Raw genomic sequence first — 9,660 nt, forward strand, 5'->3', positions numbered from 1 at the left:
CACGGTCAGGAACCATAATTAATTTTGTAGTTAGGAAAGCATAGTGCTCCTAAGTTTCCCTGACATCACAATCCTGGAATGATTGGCTGAGTGTAAACCTGAAAGATTTGAGGTATAGGAGATGTTCTTTTCATATTAAGTACTAACTTTTAAGGCAGAATGTCTAGCCTGACATTGTTGACATTTGGAATTGACGTTTCTTTTTCCCCATCAAGTATACTTATAAGATGTTCAGAGTCATTCCTGTTCTCTACCCTTACATGTGCCCTACTCCTCCATAGTCATGACAATCAAAACTATTTATAGACGAGGCCAAATAGCCCCTCCCAGGGGTAGGTTTACCCAGTTGATAATTACACTTTAGAGTTGTAATTCATAACTCTTGTCTGATTTCATCAAGACCCCACATGGCGGTTTTGCCACCATTACCAGGTTGTGAGATCCTCTGTATGCAGATGTACTGATTTGTACTAATTAGAGAAAGGTATCTTCTGTAGGCTGACTGATTACAATATGGAACCTACTTTATGAGGACTAAGTATAAAGGTGTTTTTGCCTTGCCCCTGAGGCCTTCTGAAATAGAGCTATTTGGGATTGGAGATTGGCCTGGGCTTCAGAACTCCTTTGAATATTGCAAACCACCTTGCAACCATCCCTTGTTTAGTGGCTCGGAGTCAACATTCCATTCATTCAGAATGTTTAAATAGGTTTCTGACTTTTGGCAAGGAAGCCAATTTTCATATCCACTGATTGGCCATTGGCCTTGGAAATTTAATTTAATGGTTTAGTCTTATGGTAACAGCATGCCAAATAGCATTAATAAAATAGCTATTTGATGGCACATTCACATTTATTGAGGGCCTGCTGTATGTCAAGCAGTTCATTGCTACACTGGAAAAAGCACATGAGTATTTATTTCACTGATAAATTATTCTTTTCAAGAATCTAATCATTAGGGTAATAGTTAGAGAAACTTTTATAAATGTTTCTAGAAGAGTCAGTGAATAAGAACCTATAAATGGATATTCCCGTGTCAAGTAGACTATAACTCTCTTTATTGACAAAATCACTATTATGGATAAAATGTTTAAAATTATCTCATATAGGACTCCAAAGAGCTTTGCTAATTAAAGGTTAAACATTTACTTTCAGAATTTAAATTCCAAGCAATTCACTAAGTTGAATTATACAGTATTGATTAGAAATACACTATAGAAATAAACTACAAAATCTCAGTGGATTCACACTAGAAAGACTTGATTCACCTTTCCTAGTGAACAACACTAGCTGACAAGCTGATCGCTCCTTTTATTTTGAGCCATATTCATTGTTCCATGTTTTGCATACCACTTACTTTCTTGTCATAATTCAATAAAACCTGATGGTTAGAATTTAAGTTCTTTCATCCATACAAGTGCTACCTGCCAAGACCAAATCATCATCACCCCTCATCTGACTATAACACATCATAAATGCTTCCTTTATGTGACTTATGTGGCCCTATTTACTTAATTTACCACATTTACATTGGACTTTTTATTCTATGTGCAACATGGAAATCAGAGTCATACTTAAAAAACTTAATTTTAGTGTAAGTCACATCTGCGGTACACTGGCACAGACCTCGAGAAATATAGATGTTGAAAATAAAAAAACAAAACTTTAAAGAAGTTATTATAAGTATATTTAAGAACTTAAAGGAAAAGAAGGTATGAGGACAGATGGGAAATAACAACAGAGAAATGTAAATGACAAAATTACCAAATGTAACTTTAAAACTAGAAAATACGTCTGAAATGAAAAAGTTCCTGGAGAGTCTGGACATCAGATTATAGGTTAGGTTGCAGAGAAATGACCAGTGAAAATGTAAACAGATTAATAGAAATTGTCAAATGTGAAGAAAAAGAAGAGATTGGGAAAGTAACTTGTAGGACAAGAACCAATAATTTAACATATGTGTAATTGAAGTTCAAGAGGAGAAGCAAGGCAAATGGGGCAGAAAGAATATTTGAAAAAGTAATGGCCCAAAAGAGGACTTCCTATCAACTCTTTAGTGTATTCGTTTTTGTCTGAGTTTGCATCCCAGGGAAACCAACCAGAAACAATTGGTGACAGGAAAGACCCAAGAGAATCAATGTGGATGGGATTTGGGAATGGAATTACTCACTGTCAGACTGATGATAAATACTTCATCATCAGTATGTGTACAGCACAGATTGTTCCTGCCAATTGTTAAAACTTTTACAAATGGTAAATTGGGATTGTATTCTAGTGGAAAGGGATATTTTGGCTATATCAAGCATGTAAAAAATGTGGGTAAATACTAATTATAAGAATTAAGTGGCCATTGACAAGCTTAGCTGATGCTGTAGAAAAAGATGGTGAAAGGAATATTGGTAATTAAAGCTAAGTATAAAGGGTTTTTTTGCAGCATCAAAAGAGTCTCTCAATTCCTATAGTAGGAGGACAGTAAAAGCTGAGAACCAAGACCAGGACTTAATAAAAAAAAAAAAAAGTTGCAGAGTTACCAAGAAGGTTAAACTCCTTTAAAAAAAAAAATGCTTATTTGCAGCCGGGCATGGTGGCGCACGCTTGTAATCCCAGCACTTGGGAGGCTAAAACAGGAGGATCGCGCAGGTTCGAAGCCAGCCTCAGCTGGTTTAAGAGACCCTGTTTCCAAATAAAATATAAAATAGGTCTGGGAGTGTAGCCCAGAGGTAGAAGGCCTCTGGGTTCCATTCCCAGTACCACACACACACACAAAAAAATGCTTATTTGCTTTGCAAAGATAAGGACCTTGGTCAGGAAATGAAACCATGACACATGAGGTGGGGTTAATTACACTGATTATCAGGAGTCTACATATACCTCTAATTTACTTGATTTGTAGAAGTGACCCAGTCTTCTTTTGATGACTAGTATTGCCTCCTTTCTTGGAAAAATATCAGGCATTTTCCCCAGCAAGACATTAATTAGCTTGCCCAGGATCTTCTCCCACCTTCTCTCTTGGTACCTACGACCATAACAACTTTTCATAAACAATGAAATCTAGCCGTAGATATGCTGAGTTAGGTAATAAAGGAAAGGGACTGTATCCCAAAGAAACTACAGAATCTAGTCAGAACATATCAGCAGGAGCTAAAAGATTATGCGTGGCACCAAATTCTAAGGGTTCATGATAAAATGATAAAAAACATAGAACCTAAATTTATCATTCTACCACAATAAAGGCTTTAATATCTTGGTAGAACTCTTGTGAGATGGTCTGAACAGAGTGCTTTTAGGGCTATTCCTAAGTGAGTCATAAATATATATGCTCACCCAAAGGTTATGTTGACTGTTTTGCCTTCTGTCATAATATATTCTGAAGAGACCTAATCTAGCTGGATACCTGAAGAATATCACATTTGTCTACTCTCATCATGCCAGTGAAATAAGATGAAAAAAGTGACTATTTATGGAAGATCTTGGTGAGCCCTAAGTCTTTCACAGAGAAGAGATAATCTCTAACAAATTATAGGTCCAGAAAGATTATCAGATATTTTCACAGCCTTCTCCATGGGGAATTCTGATAGTATTCAAATGAAAGGAAGGATGTCAAAATGGAATTAAAGATCTTACAGCTTATTTTTGTCCTACCAGCTGTGACTGCCTCCCATCATGTAACTCTTGCCTTAATATAAAGTGAATAGATGAAAATATAAAGTGAATATTTCATCAACTAGATTTAAAAACATATATTAAAAACTCTGTGGTGAATAAGAAGGGGAATTCTCTTGATTACAGTCTACCGATAATAGGTAGACAAAAATCATGTAAACAAATGAATGAGATAACTAGGAAGAACACTAAGAAGAAAATCTCATAGAGCACACCTGGGAATGATATAGGGTGCATGATATTTTAAATAGATGTCTGTGGTCTACTTAAGTTAGAAGAAAACTTTTAAGCTAAGATATGAGTGGTAAGAAAATGCATTGTAGAGAGAGAAAAAGACAAACAGAGGCTCTTAATGGCAAGAATAATGTGTTTGAGGAGTGATGTGCTTGTGCTTAGAACATGGTGAATTGCATGAGAGCCGGTCAGAGATGTGAGCAGTGGTCATATCGTGTAGAACCTTGAAGGCTACCTGAAGAATTTCACTTCATTCTGAATAAAATACTTTAATTGGGAAAATGATGTAAACTGACTTGTGATTTTAAAAGACACATTTTACCAATCTGGAGAACTGCAGGCAAGGGTCAATGACGATAAGCAGGAGACAATGACAGGTTTCTTTGGGGCAAGTGGCTCTCAATCTGGGGTGACTTTTGTAACATTATCTGTTAACATTTTTGCTTGGAACAGGGGTGCTACTGATATTTATTAAGTAAGGCCAAGGATAGTGCTAAAACCCCAAAAATGCTAAAGATAGCTCCCTAGAACAAAACATAATTCAGCCCAAATTATCATGTGTACCAAAGTTGAGGAAATCTACTCTAAGCAATTAGTAGTATAAATGGAAATGGTGGATGGATATAAAATTATTTTGGAGGCAATACCAGGAAGATTTCTGTGAATTTGCTGTGGGTTCTCAGGAAAATGCAGGAATCTAGATGACTCTTAGACTTTGTGCTTGAGTATGTGATAGTCTCATGGTAGGATTACTAGGGAGGGAAGCATGTGGGGGTGAAAACAAAGAATTCCCTTTGGGCTATGCTAAGTTTGAGATGCTTTGTAGGCATCAAAAGTAGATAGTGGGTAGATAGTTGCACATGTGAATCTACAGATGCATAGAAGAGAAGGATGAAATATAATAAGAGATTTCAGCACAAAAATTTTTAAAAGAACACATGAAATCACCTGGAGGGAAACAATAACTAGAGTAGAAAATAGAACCAGTAACACGGATTGAATAAAGGAGGTGAAGATAAAAATGAGATTGATAAGAAATTGATATCGATGTAGGAAAAAAACTTAGATACTTGGAGCCATGTACTTTTTTTTTTTTTTTTTTGGTGGTACTGGGGTTCCTGGTAACCCTTCTACCTCCGGGCTACACTCCCAGATCTATTTTTATACTTTTTTTTTTTTAATCTGAAAACAGGGTCTCTTAAACCAGTGTGGCTGGCTTCAAACCTGCGATCCTCCTGTCTCCTCAAGCACGGGGATTACAAGCATGCACCACCACACCCAGCTGGAGCCATGTACTTTGAGTGGAAAAATCTTAGGTATTAAATTGATTCAAATGAAATTGAATAAACAATTTTAAGTCTATGAAAACATAAATTTTATGTTTTAAACAAGTAGAATAGCCCTAAATCAAATGCTTCAGAGAAATCAAGTACAGTGAGAATTAACATAGAGAACATGGTGACAGATGGTTTTTTGGTGACATTGACAAGAGCAGCTCCAGTGTAACCGAGGGATAAAAGCCTGGTTTTATCCCATTCACTGAGAAAAATTGCTAGTGAGAAACGGTTCCATCAGTTCTTTATATTAGAAGGACATGAGTTCAGAAAAGCTTCTTCTCTAAAGACAAGAGAAACAATAGATTTGTGTTCTATGCTGGTGAAGATTTGTCAGAAGAAAGGGATAGAATTCAGGTACATTGAGAGAGGAAAATTGAAAGAGCAGAGTCTTTGAATGGGGAAAAGGATAAGATCCAGAGTGCCAAAGAGGCTTCAGGCACCTTATAGGATGAGGGACACTTGTTCCATTGAAATTGGAAAGCAGAGAATGTGGGTAAAAATATAGCGGGTGACTAGGTTTAGAACATGTAAATGAAGGAATGAGTATTCTACTTACATTTTTCTTTTTGTGATTTATAGCCGTGTATACTCTTGAAATGTCTGTTTTTCTTCTTTCTTGGCATAGTTTAGATAGACATCACTATATTTAAGGCAGCTATAACTTTGACCTGTTCTGGTATTCCTTAGCTCAGTCTTATTTTCTTTTCAAAGAATGTACTTTCAGAGTACGCATTTCTATTTTAGTACATTCACTTCACCATGGCCATCTTTTGAGGACAGAAAGATGTTTATAATTTATTATATTTTCAATTTCAGAATTTCCATGTATCTCATCAGGAAGTTTCTGTCCAAGGCTAAATCTGGTTCATTTGTTCAATAAAGGAACTGCTGGGATGGAAAAAGAAAAAGGGAAAATTTATCAACTCTTTTCCAAACCAGGAACTCCCATTATCTCCCAAATCTACCTTAAGATCTTGAAATTTTACAGCTTAAGACAGCTTAACAACATCTTCACTCATCTTGTTTGGCTACAGTTTCCCTGAGTTCAGCCCTAACTGGCTTGGAATTTTTAGTCACACTGTTGCTGGTGTTGTGGCTCTGCTGCAGGTGGGCATGCTAACCCTTGGTTAACACACTTTGGGGATTTGTTATTCTTTGAAAGTTTTAAGAGCCTTTCAGGTCACCACTGCTTTTAGTTTTTAGGTGAGGAAAGCATGCTTGCTCCTACCACAGGCTCTACTTGGACTCTGGATCCCTCCATCCATCAGGGGCTTCTGGTCTGCAATTATCCCCACTCCCCTTTAATAAGCAATTTCTCCCTCTCTGATGAAAACTTATCAGGCATGATTTTTTTAAATGGGGAAATAGTAAAATAATTCATTTTTCCTCTTTTACAAATATCGACTTGTTTTTCTGCCCCCTGTAGAAAAAGTTCTTGAACAAAGTGACTTAAGCTGGGTACAGTGATGTACACTTATAATCCTCATACTTGGGAGGCTGAGACAGGAGGATCGCAGATTTAAGACCAGTAGTATATAGTAACTTAGCAAGACCCTGTTTTAAAAAGAAAATAGGGCTGGCAGTAGTGAATATCAAAGGTAGAATGTCTGTGGTTTCAATCCCCGGTACCAAAAAGCAAACAGGGATAACTTAAATTCCCTTTTTATTTACTTCTAAAATCATGCCTGTATGACTTTTGCTTTCCTCAGCTCACTAAAATTGCTCTAGCTAAGGTTGCCAATGACCTCCTTATTGCCAAATCCTATGAGCATGTCTGTGGCTAAGGGCAATGTCTGTGCCATCAAGTGATTAGAATTTTCAAATATATTCAGTGCAGCTCTAATCACTCCCTTAAGAAATCTTGTAGCTGCCATTGCATTATATTTATATACTTCCCTGACTTTTTGTTTTCAATAGATTTTTTTTACCTTGTCCTTCCATTATCTGCCTCTTAAATGTCAGCATCATGGGCCTCAGTCCTGAGTCCTCCATTCTTCCTCTACCCACTACCCCTAAATGACAAGAACTATTCTCATAAATTAACTGCTAGAACATATGTATGTATGTATGTATGTATGTATGTATTATGGTACTAGAGATTGAACCCAGGTGCATTCTACCTTTGAGCTATACCCCCAACCCTTTTGTGGTTTTGTTTTGTTTTGAAACAAGGTTTGGCTAGGTTGCTGAGAGTCTCACTAAATTGCTAAGACTGGTCTCAGTCTCAAACTTGTAATCCCCCCGCTCAGCTTCCCAAGTGCTGCGACTACAGGTGTGTACTACCAACCCCAGGGCATCCAAATTTTTATATCACCAGCAGTCCAGAGGAATGAGGGGCCTTCATTGGGTTTTAGCAGTCCAACAATGTCCTATTCTAAGGTTGGAATCTTCATAATTCTACTCATCCTTTCTTTCAAGTCCCATAGTAGTCACTGCAGTCCCAAGCATCACACAGTTGTATTTAGAAGCTGGAAATGAGGCAAGCACTATAGAAATGAATATTTTCTACATTGTTTGCCATTATGGAATTTAAAACATTTTTAATTGGTATATTGTCATCATACATCTTATGGAAAACATCTTAACAGATTTCTGGTGTATCATGGGCCAGAGGTGGGTCATATGCTCCTTCTGATACTTAAATTATGGGAGGCATAGTGCTTTCTCCACGGAGGTAATACATGTCTAGTTTTATAACAGGGCTTCTGTGGTCACTTAATGTGGTTTCCTCCATGGGATTTGACCATTTAGCTATAAAGAATTTAAATGATTTCAGATAGCTTCCTTCTGCAGGTTACCCTTGGCTAAAATAGCATTATCTCATCAATACGGCTTTGGTGCCAGCATCTAGATTCATAGGAAAGATTTTTTTCTAAATTTCAGTTTGTTAAAAAATTGATTAGAATATATTGATCTCCTACCAATTTTCAGGAACAATCACTTCAACACTAGTATATTAGCTCTAAACACTCTACTACTGTGTTCTTAATATTTAGAGAATAAACTATCTTTGGAGCTAAAACAAACAAAACCCCTAAAGGGACTTTTCCTGAACAAATTTTGCATGTTCCCTTAGCTTTCTAAATCAACTATTTATTTAACATTCTACTTTTATAAGAAAAGGAGTGCTTTAGCTTCATCTTTTGGGGATACTCTTTGTTGTCTATTTACTACTAACCAGACCCAAGACTTAGGTACCTTACATACAGTATTTAATTTGATTAATACAATAATCCAATGAGACAGTGATGCTCCCTTACACACACACACACACACACACACCACACACACACACACACACACACACACACACACACAGGAACATACACACACACACATACACACACACGGAGAGAGGAAGGGAGAGGAGGGAGGGAGGGAGGAAGGAAGGAAGGGAGAGAAAGAGAAAGAGAGTTAGTTTGCAAAAAAGACTGAGGCAAGGCTCAGAAAGGTGAAATGGCCAACTTGATGTCCAACAATTTGTGGCCACAATGTAGACTCGATAGAAAATCTGTTTATTTCCTTCCAAAGGCTCTCTGTGTCTTTAGTAGACCACCTTCTCTTGCATGCATTCACTAACTTTGGGATGCAAGCCTTAGCTTCTGATAATGGTTAGGGCTACTGTTTTCAATGCTTTAACAAAGCCTTATATAATCCTTCCATAGATGTTATTGCTTGGAATATAAATAGGATATCCAATTTAGGCAAAAGGAGAGTGCTTTGGAGGTTGGCTGCTTCATCCCTCTAAGATGACACTGGTAGGCTTTCCTTTCTTCATCTGATCAAAAAGCCTACTAGTGGAAGATGGTTGACCATTAAATGGCATATTCTGCTCACATTCATCATAAAAATAAGCTTCTATCCAGAACCTCCTCCTATATTCAATCAATAAGTTCCTTGAAATTACAGTGAAGTTCCTGATCTGTCCTAGTTCTCAGCACTTCACAGTGTGAGCTTCTGTTCATTTTCATGTGATACTAATAACACATGCTTAAGATTTGGCTGGCATAGGTCTAAACATTAGTATTCATTTTCTGTAGTCTCAGTACTAAATTATTACAAACCAAGTGACTTAAAAGACCTTTATTTTCTTATAGTTCAAAAAGCTAGAAACACAAAATCAGTATCGGACCTATTGGCAAACCTGTGTTCCCCTTGAGGCTCTAAGGAAAACCTGTTTGTTCTGGTCAGCATTCTTGTAGCTATAATTTAAAAGATTGACCATATAACTTAGAAGAAAAATTTATCTTCTTATAGTTTCAGGTTCATTCTATGTGAGTCTAGGGGTGGCAGACCTCAGGGCATGGCGGCAGGAGGAGGAGAGAGGAACAGCACATGGATTGTGCTCCTCATGTCATAGAGGATGAAAGCAAGAGAGAGAGAGAGAGAGAGAGAGAGAGAGAGAGAGAGAGAGAGAGAGAGAGAGAGA

This window comes from Muscardinus avellanarius, assembly GCF_963383645.1.
Source record: "Muscardinus avellanarius genome assembly, chromosome: 7".
In the NCBI taxonomy this organism is placed as follows: domain Eukaryota; kingdom Metazoa; phylum Chordata; class Mammalia; order Rodentia; family Gliridae; genus Muscardinus; species Muscardinus avellanarius.